General features: G+C 47.3%; 1 long non-coding RNA gene across 1 annotated transcript in view; it reads left to right on the plus strand.

Moving 5' to 3' along the window:
• The first annotated feature begins 504 nt into the window (after positions 1-504).
• LOC140424780 (uncharacterized) overlaps positions 505-13,964 on the plus strand; it is a 36,875-nt gene continuing 23,415 nt past the window's right edge. The window contains exon 1 of the long non-coding RNA XR_011947688.1: positions 505-774. This is a non-coding gene — a long non-coding RNA (uncharacterized lncRNA). The remainder of the gene's footprint in view (positions 775-13,964) is intronic.

Below are 13,964 nucleotides of genomic sequence, written 5' to 3' on the forward strand. Positions count from 1 at the left end.
GTTAAGTGTGGAAAGTTGCTGACACTGGTAATAAAGTGAAACAACTGATTTACAAATTGAGAAAACTAGAAGGTGACAAGGTTGCACTATAACGTACATCATATTTGAAGTTAAAACCTTTTAGAAGATCGCCAAAGCAGATAAAGTTAGAGTCAGTGGGGATAACCCTAACTTGGCATTAGCTTAACCCAAAGATGACCCGGGTCGAAACTGAGAAAACTCATTAAAAAAGACATAAATCCAAAAGAGTGGTAACTATGACACAGACAAATTAATTACAGGTCAAGCAAAGCGAGAAAATTCCTGTAAGGAATGGCGAGCTGGTGAGGATGAAGCCACGCTATCGCTGTTAAAGTAGCGCCTCGCTTCTAAACCGATAAAACTTAGCTTTCAAACTGTCAAGCAGGCAGTCTGAAGGGTGCCAGGTGCAGAGGTTAAGGGCCCCCAAATTGCTATAAAAACCAGGGAGAATTAGCAGAAAATCACTTCTTCCTCGGTGATGGGACGAGCAGCATCTGAAGACCGAGCAGCCCAGAGAAACGAACAGAAGACCAAAAGTTAAAGAAAACTGGTTGTCAAGAGAGACTTGAAAGTCTGCAACTGGTGCGAACAAGAAAAGATCTTTTTACCTTTCTGTAAAAGTAGTTATTCTCTTTTAACTTGAAAATAAAGTTGAGTTCAAATTGATAACCTGAAAGAGTGGTTATTATTATTTTCTTAACAGTTTACTTTACTTCACTTAGCAAGCCGGACCCGTGTGTAAGTTACTAAGTGGTAAGTAGATAAAATTCTTCTACGATAATACGGGTTATGCCGGGGGATAACTTGAAACACTAGTTTGACCCGAATAGCACCCGCCGAAGTCTGCGTAGCAGTCAGGGAGTGAGAATCCCTGCTCACCATCTAGAATAAATTGACCCTTTTTGGTATAGGGGGAATTCTAAGAATAGTGGTGAGTTAAAAACTACAGGATGGGCAATAAATGGCCTAACCGCGATGCCCACATGCTACAAAATGAATTAAAAGACCCCAATGCTCCTGCACATCGCTATTTTAACCAGCATGGGACATCCGCCAGGCAGACAGGGGCTTGCTTAGGATTATGAGGCCTTGTTCTGACAATATCATTGGTGTCATAACATGACTTTTCCTTCAAATGGATGCCAAACCTGCCATTGAATCCTGGCGGGAGCTGGCGGAGTGACCAGAGGCAGCCAAGGTAAGGTGTTCATTTTACTTACTGAGGCTGGGGAAACACCAAGGTTTCCTTGTGGTGGTTTGAGTGCTCTTCGGGACCCCATAAAGATTCATTGCGGCGGCCCAGTCCTGGCCTTATCTCTCCCTCTCACTGTTGGCGGCAGTTTGGATTCACCCTTCCTGGCACTACCTTACATCCCCACTGGATTCTAACTAATATCGCATGTCAGCATCTCTGGTCTTGGCTGTACGCTGCAAAATGTTCACCGGTCCACTAGCAAAGATGTCCGATCTCTATGCATGACCTCCTTAGTTGCTTAGCAGTGCAGAAATTTAATATTGCTGAAAAAAGAGAAATGCAATCAAAGCTTTTCATCTTGCACTCATCAGGACAAACACAAGATTGCCAAATTTCAAATGATCAGAACAATTTACACTTTGGAAGAAAAGGGTGCTGATTGGTTAGATTGATTGAGGTGTTGTCATCAAGAAAGCAAAAGGAACTATAGCCTCGCCAAGATCCCAGGTAATTCAGAAAGGTCGCAAGGCTTGAACATATTCCATGGAGGGATTCTCTGGCCTCCCAGCCATGTTTTTCTCGACGGTGCACGGTTCGGTGGCAGTGGGATCCTTTGATCCCGCCGCTGTCAACAGGAATTCCCAGTGAAGCCACCCCACACTGCCAGGAATCCCACAGGTGGGGGTGCACTGCCGGCAGGACCAGAGAATCCCGCCGCCAACGAACAGCCAGAGACTTCCAGCCCATTTGTTTGCAGAGGACGGGGCCCCTGTGGGAGGGGCGGTGTAGTCGGAGAGAGCTATTTTCCATGGCAATTTCTGATCTCATTTACTCATTTCTTTCCTCTCGCATTTTTGCCTCTCCCTGGAGATGACATGACTGTGGCGGGCTGGGAAGTATCTCGTCATGATCCAGCCGTAGTGAGTGTGGTCAGATTGAGGGATCCCTGATCTTTTCCTGACCGTCAGTTTTATACATTTGCAAGACTCTGGGTTGGGTTTTATGTTCAACTCTCTCTGGTTCTCTCCTGATCACCTCTCATCCTTCCTGATTTGAACACAGCCTAGGCTAAAATAAGGGCCAGGAGTAATAATTGTCATGAATTATCACCATTCTCTCAACCTTTCGATCAATTGAAGAATTACAAGTGCAGAGATAAGCCTACATGAGGGATGTGCCCTCCCTCCCTTATCCAACAGGGTCTACCATCAACCAGATAGATAAACTGCTGGGGTAAAAAATAAATTATACACCAGATTTATTAAATGTCCCTATATGGAATAAGCGATGTTTCAGTTTAAAGCACTAAGATGATCTTGGATTTTTTTGCAAACTCTTTGATATTCAGTATTGTGGTTTCTGATACAATCAGGTCTGCCTGATTGAAATGCTGCCGGTTAACTCAATGCCAGCCATTAACTGTCCTCTAAACATGCCAGATACTGCTGTAAGCACAGCACATCACTCACATGTGGACTTCTTCAGATGCCACACTTCAGTTACCAGTGCAGGATGCAGAGGAGAACAACGTTTGCGAGGATGGTTGCTTTGTAAAACCTTGATGTGCGAGATGATCATTGATAATTCAGGGGCTCCCGCCGGACTGTCGTTAGGGGAGTAAATGCAAAGGTCTTCAGGAAGATTTAGTGCGGTGGAGCTTTAATGAATACTGGAGGCAATAGGGCAAGTGAAAGTTTCCAACAGACCAAATACTGCTGTAAAACTCAATCCAGAGGCCGGTTTCTCCCAAGAGCAAAACTTATTTATCATTACCCATCAGAGCTCTTGATTTAGAAGGAATCAAATTTAAAATTATTTCTTTTTGCAAAACTGCACAATGTAGTAAACTTAACAATGTCCAATTAGTCTCACTGCCCTGATGTTTTCTAACAGACCTGCAAATCTTTCCTTTTCAAGTATTCAACCCTTCTGTGAGGTCAACAATCCATCTCAATTTTACTGCAATGTCTGTTTTAACATTGCAAAGAATTGTAGTAAGCCTAACATATGGGGGTGTTCAAAGAACCAGCAAAATATTGATAAAAAGGGAAGTGAACTCTTCGGGACTATGAAAACAGATTGTAAGAGCTTTTACATGTACATAAAAGGGAAGAAAGTAGCTAAAATAATTGATCTCTTAGAAGCAGCGATAGGAAAAATTATCACGGGAAATGAAGAAATGGCAGAGACATTGGATAAATATTTTTGGGCCAGATTTAGATTTTCAAAACTGGCTTGATAATTTCCCCAGGTCCTGACCCTGCACCAAAAATGAGTCATTGATGTGCTGCTATTTTGAAATGGTTCAGTGGGAGGTATGAAGAAGAGTCTGAGAATTGGCATTCATCCTCTGCAAGGTAGAGGTCAGTACACTAGACAACAACAGCCCCACTCCGCAGTAACAGTATCAGGGCTTGATCATAGAGAATGGCAACACGGTAGCACACGTGGCTAGCACTGTAGCTTCACAGTGCCAGGGTCCGATGTTCGATTCCCCGCTGGGTCACTGTCTGTGCGGAGTCTGTACATTCTCCCCGTGGGTTTCCTCTGGGTGCTCCGGTTTCCACCCACAGTCCAAAGACGTTCAGGTTAGGTGGATCGGCCATTCTAAATTGCCCTTAGTGTCCACAAAAAGGTTAGGAGGGGTTATTGGGTTATGGGGAAAGGGTGGAAGTGAGGGCTTAAGTGGGTCGGTGCAGACTCAATGGGCTGAATGGCACTGTATGTTCTATGTATGTAATGGAGTGCAGCAAGTTCACAGAGGATTAGAGTGAGTGAGAGGAACAGAGAAATGAAGACCGTTGATGTCATCTCAACAGTTCTCAATGAAAGATGAAGAGTGAGTAAGAGTCCAGAGGAAGGGGACCAGGTGGAGGAACAAGACTACTGCTCAGAGAAGTGAGCACAGAGGTAGAGGTGACAGAAAAAGAGCTCAACGTCTGCCGAGCCTGAAATTCAGTGAGTTGGGGAAATAAGGGGACAAAACCTTGGCAAGTACAGATTGTTCAATGTCAGAGAGGGGAATGTGATGAAAGTAGAATTTTTTAATGTTTATTGTACTTTGTGTCTGTTGCAGTATTAAAAGAACTTAAGTTAAGGTATCCAGATTATATGTCTGCTAAAGCTGTGATGAAGGGGTTAAAAGCTAGGCAGGCTGCGATGTCACTCATGGGAGGGGCTGTTGTTTTTAGTTTCATTTTTAGAGTTCTGCTGTGGATTCTGAGGACAGGAGGTGTGTTTCTCAGACTGACTTCTGAAAGCTTCTCTCCCAAGGACTTTCTGCATAACTCTGTAGGCCACTGTGTGTTAACTTTATTAATAAGTGACATTTGGCTTCATTGTGTGCATTTTTGCTGAATTGAAAGTTCAGAAGTCGAGGGGAAAGTAAGCTGAATAGCCTTGCTTTACTTCTTTGCAAGAACTGTTTAAATGTTAATTGAAAAGCTGTTTTTTTCTTGGGTGTGTTAATGGGGGTTAATCCTGTGTTAATAATAAAAACAATTTTAATATAAAAAATCCCTAGTTGTCCCGTGGAATCGCTCCTGGAGCGGAGTATCCGTTCCTCACAGTTTACGAACTGAAAAATCGCTGTGGTCTGGCCCAGTTTGCTAATAATAAATTGGAGTCTGGTCAGGGTACAGTAACAGGAAGGTCAGAGGGTATTGTCAATTCATACCGCAAAAAGCCTTGTTACTTCTCTTTCTATCCTTTCTAGCCTTCTGTGCTCTTTTTGCCTGTGCCTTTGGTCAGTTCCCTAAGTCCCCCTGTGATACTTGTCGCGTTCTCCCTTGGGATTTTTTATGGTGTCACGGTTGCTTATAAATGGCAGCTGTAATAAAGATGGAGGCCACAGGATGACACTCAGTGGTGTGTAAAACAGGGAAGGATTAAATTGTCATAAAGACTAGAGGATTACAGAAATGCTCTCACTCCTGTAACATTTTAACCTTTCCTATATTCATCTTTTAATGTTACACGATGACATGTGAATGGATCATAAAATAGCTGCCAAAACGTCTAAGTTTTGTGCTGTCAGACACTCTGCAAAGTGTTTTTAGATCAATGCACATACTCCCTTGAAATGAGGTAATATCAAAATTCAAATTGCCCAGATAATGCTGAATAAGCAGATGTGAGAGACTTGGCAGAATGTCAAACTTTCAGTGTTTCAGACAAATGCAAGTTTCTGTCTGTTCCAACACTTGGCTCAACAAATAATGTGGAATCATCGAATGAATCAGTTCCAGAATCCGGAACCCATTTGGCCTACTTTCCATCTCCCAGCTCTTCGAAGAAGCTATCCAATTTGCCACCTGCTGTTTTCTCATGGGCGTGCAGCGGTTTCTCTTTCAAGTATCTACCTAATTCCCTTTTTTTGAAAGTTTTTAAAAATTGGATCAGCTTCCAGCGCTCTCTCTGGCAGTGCCTTTCCTATCATAACAACTCACTGGGTAAAGAAAAATGTTCTGATCTTGAATCCATGTTCTTTGATTATCGACCCTTCTGCCACTGGAAGGATTATCCTTATTTACTCTTTCAAAACCCTTTTGAGTCTTTTTCGAAACCGCTATTAATTCTGTCCTTAATCTTCTCGAAGAAGCTTCTCCATGCAAATGAAGGCCGACATGCCAGGTAACAGAGCTCTCCATCCTCACCAATACCTTGACATTTTAAAACATGTGTTCATGGGGTTTCAGCATCGTTGGCTGGGTCATAGAATCATAGATCATAGAATTTACAGTGCTGAAGGAGGCCATTCGGCCCATCGAGTCTGCACCGGCCCTTACAAAGAGCGCCCTACTGAAGCCCACGTATTTACCCAAACCCTCGTAACCCAGTAACCCCCACTTAACATTTTTTGGACACTAAGGGCAATTTAGCATGGCCAATCCACCTAACCCACACATCTTTGGACTGTGGGAGGGAACCGGAGCGCCCGGAGGAAACCCACGCAGACACGCGGAGAACATGCAGACTCCGCACAGACACTGGCCCAGCAGGGAATCGAACCTGGGACCCTGGAGCTGTGAAGCAACTGTGCTATCCACCATGCTACCGTGCTGCCTGGTCAGCATTTATTACCCCCCCTTAAAGGCATTTAAGAGTCAACCGCATTGCTGTGGGTCTGGAGTCACATGTAGGCCAGACCAGGTTAAGGGGATGGCAGATTTCATGCTTCCTAAACTGGACACAATAGTCTTGCGCGGACCTAACTAGTAAACCACTTTGTTAGCGTTTGCTTTTGTACTGTACCCTCGTCCATCGTCCTCCTTGTCCCGGGTGGGACATAAGGCCGCAACAATATTCTTCCATCAGGTCCTGACTTGTGCTGTGGCTTTTGCCTCACCCCCATGTAAACCCCATCTCTTCCAGTTCAGCCACCTACCTCTGCATATCTCTGCCAACTGGTGCTGGTGTTTGACGGGACGGTACGGTGGCACAGTGGTTTGCACTGCTATCTCACAGAGCCAGGGACCCGGGTTCAATTCCGGCTTTGGGTGACTGTCTGTGTGGAGTCTGCACGTTCTCCCCGTGTCTGCGTGGGTTTCCTCTGGGTGCTCCGGTTTCCTCCCACAAGTCTAAAAAGGTGCAGGTTTAGGTGGATTGGCCATGATAAATTGTCCTTTAGTGTCCCGGGATGTGCAGGTTAGGTTACAGGGTATGGGAAGAGGAGTGCTCTTCCAGAGGGTCGGTGCAGACTCGATGGGTCGACGGCACTGTAGGGATTCTATGATGCCATGATAAACTGCCCTTAGTGACCAAAAATGGTTAGGAGGGGTTATGGGTTACGGGGTTAGGGTGGAAGTGAGGGCTTAAGTGGGTCGGTGCAGACTCGATGGGCCGAATGGCCTCCTTCTGTACTGTATGTTCTATGCTCTATGTTCTACATGGTGCAGACGTTCCATGTCCCAAGACAGATTGTTGCTTTGGACCCAGGAAAACCCCTTATCGAGCTCCTGTCTTCCCTGGCTGGGGTTTCATCTGAAGCTGTCATGTTGCCGATGTGTCAGTTGGAGTTCCCTACTGGGTCCTTAAATGTTGTTGTAGGATTTGTTGCAGTTTCTGTAACTTGCTGCTGTTTAATGTGGTGACTGTGAAGCAACTGTGCTAACCACTATGTTACCGTGCTGCCCGGTGTGATATCTTTCGACTCTGTCGAGGTAATGGGAGGTGATGGTGTCGTGGTATTGTCACTGAACTAGTAACCCAGTGACCCTGCATATTGTTGTGGGGACCAGGGTTCAAATCCCAGCACACAGTGAAATTTGAAATCTGGAACTAAAATGTCATAAAATGTTATAAAAACCCATCTGTCGTCCTTAACTGGTTTGGCCTACTTGTGACTTCAGATCCACAGTCGATGCATCTCAGATGGTCTAGCAAGTCATTCGGTTCAAGGACAATTCGGTTCAAGGACAATTAGGGATGGGTAAAAAATGCTGGCCCAGCCAGCAATGCCCGCATCTAAGGAATGCATTTAAAAATAGCATTCCTGCTTATTTACTGCATTCTACCCTCCATAAACCTCCAATACTCTGCTGCCCTTTTCGTTACTGACACCAAGTACCGTTCCCCTATCATTGATCTACATTGACTCCTAGTTAAGCAAGGCCTTGATTTGAAAATTCTCAACCTTGTCTTCAAATCCCTCCAAGGTTTTGCCGCTCCCTATCTTTGTAACTTCCTCTAGCCGCACAACACTTTAGGATGTACTCCACTTCGCCCTCTCACACCTATCAATGCTGCTCGCCTTGCACCCACCTCCCATTGCCTCCACACGCCTCCAGCTATTTAGCTGTGGGAAACTCATCACTCAAACACAGTGCTGTACAAACCCTGGGATTCTGCCCCTCTGTCTTGCAGCACACAGTAGAAGATAACAGAGCGAGAGCAGGAGGGGGCTGAGCTCGACAGATGAGACGGCTCTCTGAATCATGGTGTCGGCTGGAACTGGGCCTGTAGCATCCAATATCACTGAGAACATTCTGGATGATGGCATGTTTGTGCCTCATGCCCCCTGCTCAACTCCCTGTTCACCTTCATGAGGAATGGGAAACAGCACAACACTGAACACGAGGTCACTTGATCCGGCACTTGCAGTCACCAGCTCAGACATTGGCACTGTATTTACCTTGTAGGCCAGTGCAGAGTTGGAATTAGCATGCAGTGAGTCACTGGGCATGACGGGGCAGCAGACAGGCCAGAGGGATAAGATGGTTCAAAAGCCAGATCACCAGAGGACTAGGCCGCAGATGTGTTCTGCTCTATAGGACTCAGACGTGTGCGCAACTCAATGAGGCAGGATGCAGGACAATACCAAGACGCTGGGTGCATTGGCTGGGCTGACAGCCAAACTCCTGTCACTGTCAAGGAGCAGGGAGGGATCTGGCTCCAACTTGACAGAGGGCATGGCCTTCCCCGCAGTCTCAGCTCTAATCTCCCTGTTGTAATGCAGTCCCGCATCAAGCGGCAAGAAAAAGTCCCAGACACAGAGGCCCTCGGGAGAACCAGCATGGTCAGCAGCTTCACAATGTTATGACAAAAACTGCTCCAATGGGCTGGACAATGCAGCCAGAATGCCTGACAGCCAACTCCCTAAGCAAATCTTCAACTGTGGTCTGCAGAATGGAGCAGGCCCCTGTGGCAGCCATAAGACATAGGAGCAGAATTAGGCCACTCAGCCCATCGAGTCTGCTCCGCCATTCAATCATGGCTGATATTTTCTCATCCCCATTCTCCTGCCTTCTCCCCATAGCCGGAGGAAATGCTTCACGGAAACTCTGAAAGCCTCTCTCTCTCTCTCTCTCTGACTAAATAATAATAATCTTTATTATTGTCACAAGTAGGCTTACATTAACACTGCAATGAATTTACTGTGAAAAGTCCCGAGTTGCCACATTCTGGCGCCTGTTCGGGTACACTGAGGGAGAAGTCAGAATGTCCAAATTACCTAACAGCACGTCTTTTGGGACCCGTGGGAGGAAACAGGAGCACCCGGAGGAAACCCACGCAGACACGGGGAGAACTTGCAGATTCCGCACAGACAGTGACCCAAGCCGGGAATCGAACCTGGGACCCTGGCGCTGTGAAGCAACAGTGGTAACCAGACTTCCGGTGGCGGCTATGAAGGAGTAAGTCGCACATTTGGTGGCTCCCGTTCTGGTCGGACATTTGGACCTTTTCCCCCGATTTTTTAACGGACTTGAATTGTAAAACGGATGTTAGTGGCAATTCTCTACTGAATTCCCACTTCGGTGCATGGAGAAAAGGACTAGACGTGTTCGTAAGGGCAGAAACAAGAAGACAGAGAAGACTTGGGCTGTAGTTGCAATAGAAGGCAGCATGGCGGAGGGACGAACCTCTGGCTTGTCGACCCAGCAGTCCATGGAGCAGCTGATGCAAGTTATTCAGAAAGGCTTTGCTACGCAGAAACGGGACAGCTTGGACCGACAAAAACGTCGATTGAGCGTTTGGAGCTCAGATTGGACGCCCTGGATCGGGCGATCCAGAAGGTGGAGAAGGCGCTGGCTGAGCAGGAGGAACATCAGACTGCGGTGGAGCTGGAGGTGGGGATGCTGAGGGACCAGCAAAAGAAACTCCTGGAGAAGGTGGAGGACCTAGAAAATAGGTCCCACCGGCAGAACCTAAGAATTGTAGGGCTCTCGGAGGGGTCCGAAGGAACGGACGCTGGGGCACACATCGCAGACATGTTTGTGAAGTTGCTGGTGGATGGGGCATTCTCCCGGCCCTTGGAGGTGGATAGGGCTTACAGAGCACTCGCGAAGAAGCCGCGAATGGGAGATTCCCCGAGGGCTATGGTGGTGAGATTCCATAGGTTCTCGGATAAGGCATTCTACAGTGGGCCAAGCAGACACGGAGCTGTAAATGGTGTGGTGTTGGGTGCTCTGGTGCACAGATGAGCCAACACAGTTGTATGTGGTACAACTCTATTTTATTTTAACTCTTATAATACAGTTCGTTCTGGATACTCTGCACGTGCTGTCTCCCTGAGTGTGTTTGGTAACAGATCTGTCCTGGTCCTCCTCTGCAGCTAATACTGACCACCGGGGGTCGTGTCTGTGCTTTTATATCTTTCTGTCATTGGTTGTGGTGTTGTGTGTTCTGATTTGTCTGTTGGTGTGTCTATCATGATGTGTGTGTTTGAATATCATGACATCCCCCCTTTTTACAAAGATATGTGCCTACGTGGTTATAAATATAATTGTGTCGTGAGTGCATCTAAGAGTGTGTGTGTGTGTTGTGTACAGCGTGTGTTTATGACGTAACTATTTACATGGGGCGATGTCGGGTGCGTCACACTAACAAGGTTGTACCATAACAAAACTTGGATGCGAGAGAAAAAAAAACTTGAACATTGGTCCGGTCAGACGATATCTGGAACAATAAACAACAACAGGTTATAATACAGAAGTGTTTGACTTTTTGAACGTATGAACAGCGTTATAAGTCCAGTCTAATGGGTGACCGCCTCAAGAATGGGCTGGTCCTCAAGCCGGTTCAGCTGTGGAGATTTGAGGTCACACTGGTTCACCTTGGACTGTTGGAGGTGATGCTGTTGCCGAAGTCTCTACTTTACCATTTGTTGTACTTCGTGCAGTGCTTGGTTTTTTCATTCGTGCAAATATAACATTCAACATCTTTGTTAGTGGTGCCTTGGCTGTGGTTTGGTTCTGGTGGCGATGGAAGGGGCATGATCCGTGGCATCTCCACGAAGTCATCCTTGGGAACCAGTGGAGGATCCGGCGTGTGCGTACGGTTCGGTTGCGAGCGTGGAAGGCGGCGCAAAGCTCGCTGATTGCGCCTACGCACCAATCCATCCGCCCTGCATGCCAGGAACAAGGTGGAGTCTTTTTTCTTTTTATGTTTGTGGTGGACGGCATCTTGTAGCCGATGGGTCGTTGCCATCGAAGTAGCACCATCACTAATATCATGCAAGGCGATGACTGTGCCAGATGTGGAAGTTGGCCGAGACCGTGCACGCTGGTTCCGGCCACCTGCTGTGCCGGAAGGGCGACTCTGCAGAGAAACGTCGAAGCATGTCGCCTTGGAGAGAGAATTGTTGCTCGCATCAACGTCTGGCGATGGCGCGAATTGGTGTGTCCATCTTGGACCGCCGGTGCTGGTTGCCACTGTCGACCCAGTGGGACTGCCACGCGATCCATTCCCTGTCGCCGTGGCATCCGCCGTCACCCTGAGCGTGCCATCACCGAGGCCGCGACACCGCTCGTCCGGAGCAAGGTCTGGCGTGCGCAAATCAGAGTCGGCGCTTGGCTGCTCCCCATCTGGAGTCCGGTCTGCCTTCCGTCGATGCCCCCTGTCCGGAGTCCCAACAGGTTCACTGGAGGCAGCCGAGATTCCCTGAAGCTGCACTTCTGGAGTCGGAACATGCAGGAATGCACCAACCAGTGGAGAGGGTCGAGCCATCGAGGGTGGAAGCGGTGCGCCGCCACCGCAGTCGTCAGTGGTCCCACCGTGATCATCGAGTGCCTCGGTACGCACTAGGCGAGGTCTGTCACCTTGCACCTTTTGCATGGGAAGTGGGATGCTGTCGTCACTTGTCTCACATCCCGTGGATAGATCCTCATTAGCAGCTTGCTGTTCACTAGGGTTGGGTAAATTGTCAGAGTTTTCATCTGGTGGTGCACACCATGTCGGTGGACTGTCATTGTCTTGCCGTTGTCCTTCATTTGGGCTTTTCTTCTTTGGAATTTTAAATCTTCCCCCAGACATTGCAGAACCTTGTTTATTACCCCCAAATTCTCCCATATGTATGGTCTTGAATATAGGATCCAATGTTTCTATCGACATTGTACTATTTTCCAAAGAACATTCCGTTTCACTTTTCTTCTCAGGTACCTCATATGTATCTTTGTCTAATGTACATGCCTTCATGGTCTCTGGGTCTGATTTTGCTGGGACTGGCATGGTCACAGTCTCTCTTTTACTGTTCTCAATTGCCCACATTATACTCCCCATACATAACTGCTTAATCACTGGGGTTAGTGTGGTACAATGGATAATCGGGTCGACCTTATCTGCATCTTCACCATTAGTGGAAAGCACACTTGGTTCACTTGAAACTGCTGTGGGTTTTAAATTCGTTATCTGGCTACTCGATGTCGGTGTCCTCAGGATTCTTGCTCCAATGTTCTGCTCATTTATCAGTGGAGTGTGTATAGGTTCAATGCAATTAATGTTCCCCTCAAGGTTTGAAGAGTCATTACTGACTAACTGCTGGTCTCCGAAGTTGGGATTTTGCGGCGTTGTGTTGAAGGGAGACATTTGTCCCTGCTGTAGATATGATTCGGGTTGTGTTATTTCCATTACCTGAGGATCAATGTCTTGTCCATTTTTTCGATCCGTACTAAAACACTGGCAATTCTCAGTCTGCTCCTTGCAAGTTAAACATTCAATTAATTTCGTTAGCAAATCCTCAGCATCCTTCTGTGGCCGTGCAGCATTATTAATCTCTGTTCGGCTATAATGATCCTGAAGGTCAGCGCATAAACCTTTTTTCTTCGGGCTTGGACGAGGCGATTCCTTTGGCTTGTCTTCAGTTGGGCTTGAACAGTCTTCAGCACTGTGCCCTTCATTGTAGCATGAGAGACCGTCATGGTCATGCTGCTGTGTAGTGGAGCATGGTAGACTTGCATCGTCTGCCGCTGGTTGGTCAGGAGAGGTTGCTAGACCCTCATGGTCTTGTTCCTGCAAGGACTGCACATTGGAGTCTTGCGTTGCTTCTATCGTGGAGGCTGTCCACGAGCTCTCTGTGGAGGCTTGTGACACTGGAGTCACTTCTTGTTCGTGCAAGGACTGCGCTCTGGAGTCTTGCGTTGCTTCTATCGTGGAGGCTGTCCACGAGCTCTCTGTGGAGGCTTGTGACACTGGAGTCACTTCTTGTTCGTGCAAGGACTGCGCTCTGGAGTCTTGCGTTGCTTCTGTCGTGGAGGCTGTCCACGAGCTCTCTGTGGAGGCTTGTGACACTGGAGTCACTTCTTGTCCGTGCAAGGACTGCGCTCTGGAGTCTTGCATTTCTGCAATTGTGGAGTCTGTCCACGAGCTTGCTGTGGAAGCTTGTGACACTGGAGTCACTTCTGGTTCATGCGAAGACTGCGCTCTGGAGTCTTGCATGTCTTCTTTCATAGAGTCGGGAACGTTGAGCGGGACGTGGACCACGCTCTGTGTGGCAGCAGGGCGCTCTCCGTGTGCTTGCACCGCTCCCTGTCTGTTAATGTCAGGCTGCAGCATCATCTGGTACTGATAAGTTGGAACGTCATATCTGCTGGATTGAAGATCCTCAAATCCAAAAAATGAATCCGCATCTGCGTCGGATTCAATGTGGGGGCCGCCAATGTGCAACATGAAAGGTTCATCCGAGTCATAGTCGTATAGGACCACGGAGCTATCATTGGGCTCGCGAGGTCCGGAAACACTGTAAAGATCGTCATCGAAGTATTCGAGGTCGGAATCATCGGCTTGTGCGTAGGTAACTGCTTGTCGGAGGGTTCTTCGGAGGTCAAATTCATCTCCTGGGTCAATTTGCGGCAATGTGCTGTCATTCCAGGTGAGGGAAGGTTGTTTTACAGCTTTAACAGATTTTTGTTTTTTTGATTTGGGACGTTTCCCTTTTAAATTGGATTTGGGACATTTCCCCTTTAAATTGGTGCAGTCTGGGGCCTCTGACATCCTGACACTCGGTATGTAGCACGTAGGAAGCGACTGCGCA

The sequence above is a fragment of the Scyliorhinus torazame genome, chromosome 6 (genome assembly GCF_047496885.1).
Source record: "Scyliorhinus torazame isolate Kashiwa2021f chromosome 6, sScyTor2.1, whole genome shotgun sequence".
Lineage (NCBI taxonomy): Eukaryota > Metazoa > Chordata > Chondrichthyes > Carcharhiniformes > Scyliorhinidae > Scyliorhinus > Scyliorhinus torazame.